This window comes from Bubalus kerabau, chromosome 19 (assembly GCF_029407905.1).
Source record: "Bubalus kerabau isolate K-KA32 ecotype Philippines breed swamp buffalo chromosome 19, PCC_UOA_SB_1v2, whole genome shotgun sequence".
Lineage (NCBI taxonomy): Eukaryota > Metazoa > Chordata > Mammalia > Artiodactyla > Bovidae > Bubalus > Bubalus kerabau.
The window spans coordinates 38,457,515-38,460,920 of NC_073642.1; the positions used below are offsets into that span (position 1 = coordinate 38,457,515).

A 3,406-nucleotide genomic window follows, 5' to 3' on the forward strand; every position below is an offset into this window, starting at 1 on the left:
TTTAAGTAATGCTTGCCCCTGGTCATTTAGAAACCTTATTCATTTCATGTACAGCTGACACAGTGTATTTTAAAATTCTTAAAGAAAATTAACTTTATATTTACTTGAATTAGGAGAAATAAGACATCAAATTAAAAGTTTGAAAATTAAGATGCATCTAAGTGAAATCTATTTTTTTTTAAATGGGAAATTCCCCTTAATACCACTTTACAGAATTGCATAGGTCAATTCGCATGTCAGGAGAAAGTATTTCCAAGCATATTTCAATACAAGATTTTATGGTATAAAATTGAAAAATAATTTAAAAGTTGCTGCTGGCAAAGTGAAAAGAAGAAAGATTCTGAATGTTTCCTAATTGAGTCAATCCATTGAATTACCCAATTCAGAAGCTAATTTACTTATGATTTCTTATTATGCAAGATGATAAGTGGCCATATTGGTTAAATGACTTTGACTTGAAATTGCTGTTACTTTTAAGCCAGAGTGTCCTGATAGAATATTCTACTAACTCTAGAAAACACTATATTTAACAATATTGAATAATCCTGCTTGTTTTGAGAGTTAGTTTTAATTTTTTTGTTTGTTTACTGCAAAACCTTACTAAGCCTTTACTCTGGTAAGATACATTTTGAATTCCCTAAGCAAAGAGTAAGAGTACACAGTGTTTTGCATATTTATTTGGTCATGGAAGTTGTTACCTTAGAAGCTCTTCTTCCCACAGACAGTACCTAAAGCACATATTAAATGGATCAAGCATTGACAGAATCAATGTCTTAGCCCTGAAATAGAAGGGAAAAAAACCAAAACGTCTAAAAATCTTGGCATGAGTTTAAAATTGGTCTTCCATTGATAGTTGTGTATCTTTAAACAGGAATCTTGATTTCTCTGAGGCTGTTTCTTTAAATTGGGGACAAATAATAGTACCTGTGTATGAGTACTGCTGGGAGAATTCACATGTTGACATTTATTGACTACCTAGAACACACTTAGTGTGTTCATATATATATATGTGTGTGTCATCATATCCACTCCAGTACTCTTGCCTGGAAAATCCCATGGACGGAGGAGCCTGGAAGGCTGCAGTCCATGGGGTCGCTGAGGGTCAGACACAACTGAGTGACTTCACTTTCACTTTTCACTTTCATGCATTGGAGAAGGAAATGGCAACCCACTCCAGTGTTCTTGCCTGGAGAATCCCAGGGACGGGAAGCCTGGTGGGCTGCCGTCTATGGGGTCGCACAGAGTCGGACACGACTGAAGCGACTTAGCAGCAGCAGCAGTCATCATATCAATGATGACATTCACAGTGATAGTATTATTAGTACTACCAGCAATGTTAATGGAATTATTAAAGTGATATTTTAACATTATTATATATTTCATTTATCTTTGTTGTCTCTGACCCTGAGGGGGCCAATAAATTACTGTTGCCATATTCGATGATTAATTTGCTCATGTAGTGTATTATAAATCTGAGTTTTATTGGACCAATGGCAGAATAGGAACAAAGAACCAAGTTCACAAGTTTTTGTTTTTTTTTTAATTATCCAAGTGCTACTAGTGAGAAATTCCCTGAATCTGTAGCTTGATAGAGAAAGATGCCATTTGAGTTGTGGGATTCCAGTTCTTTGTCTAGCATTCAGTGCAGAACATGCTATTTTTCTCACCTAAATAAATGGAGTTGTAGAGCCAATTTATTGTATTATTGGTAGGAAAATAGGGCTGTTTCAGATAATCCTACTGGCTTTCCCTTACGATATGAACTCTGACATCACAGGCCAATGACTCAGTTTGGGGGTTACTCCAACTACTATGTATGTCCTTCAAACTTTCCCTCACAGACTGGAAAAATGCCCACTGGGAAAGCTTGTAGACCCAGTGGATTCAGTTTAAACCAGACCTTAGCCAAGTGGAGCTTAAGACCTGTTCCTTGTATTTACCACTAGATCTTTATGCCCCCACATGTGCTTCATTCCCACTGGGAGCCATAATGATACTCAGGTGTCTGGGTGTCAGGATCAACTCAGCTGCTGTGCCCAGTAGTCCTCACAGGTGGCGATAGTAGTAAAGAACCCGCCTACCAATGCAAGAAGAAGAAAGTTGCTCAGTCGTGTCTGACTCTTTGCGACCCCGTAGACTGTAGCCTACCAGGCTCTTCCATCCATGGGATTTTCCAGGCAAGAATACTTGAGTGGGTTGCCATTTCCTTCTCCAGGGGATCTTCCCGACCCAGGGATTGAACCTGGGTCTCCTGCATTGTAGGCAGACGCTTTACCATCTGAGCCACCAGGGAAGTCCAAAAAGACATAAGAGATATAGGTTTAATCCCTGGGTCAAATAGATATATTTGATAGTTTATAAATATAGATAGATATAAATCTCTAGGAAGAAATTAATGCCTCTTATTCATTATTTTCTGCTTTCCTTTTGTATATATGATATTGAAAAAATTATTATTCTTTTTAATTGATTTCCTTTCTATATTGCAATTGTTTTTTCTATCTTTCTGAAGATGTAATTCACTTGTTTGGTAATGTTTGCTATAAACTATCATGGTATGAAAGTAAATTCTGTTTTGGATTACTCAAGAAACACCAATCTATATGTTTTAAAAAATGTAATATCTTTTAAGTGATGATGTATCATATGCTTTCCTAATTGTTCAAACTTGATTCACTAAGAGGGAGCCTGATTCTGTTGACTATAGTCTGGAGGCTCTGTAGTCAAGGTGAACTTAAATCCTGAATTTGTGGCTTATCAGCTCTGTGGCTTAGGTATATTATAAAAGACCTAACATAGTTTACACATCTAAATAAAGGGAAAATACTGTCTATCTCATAGAGCTGATGTGATTATTAATGTGATTATTAATATACTAATTAGTACAGTAAAAACACAGTGCAAGACTTGGCATAGAGTAAGTGCTAAACAAATAGTAACTACTGCAGGATTATAATGAAATGTCATATCTTTTCTTAGTTATTCCTATTCCAGCACAAATTTTATCATCAAATCTTAGCTCAAATTCTAGATTGTCTATAAAATATTCACATATAATTATAGCTAAAATGATTTTAACTTGCTGAACTCTAGAGAGATTTTTCTATACCTTGCTCATGTCACTCGTATACTTATTTATTATATTTTGATATCCATAGAATATCTTGTATCTTAGAATATCATATGCACCTTTGGAACAAGCATTCTGTTTTGAATATATATTATCCTCTATCCCATCCTTACAGTATCTTACGTATATCAGATGTTCAAAATATATTGATTTGAGAGAATAACATTGAAACATGTATATTACCATATGTGAAATAGATCGCCAGTCCAGGCTCCATGCATGAGACAGGGCGCTCAGGGCTGGTGCACTGGGATGACCCTGAGGGATGGGATGGGG

General features: G+C 36.0%; 1 non-coding gene across 1 annotated transcript; it reads right to left on the reverse strand.

Annotated features, from left to right (window-relative positions):
* Nucleotides 1-2,221: 2,221 nt before the first annotated feature.
* Nucleotides 2,222-2,293, reverse strand: TRNAC-ACA (transfer RNA cysteine (anticodon ACA)). Its single transcript has one exon. It is a non-coding gene; the product is annotated as a tRNA-Cys (tRNA).
* Nucleotides 2,294-3,406: the final 1,113 nt, after the last annotated feature.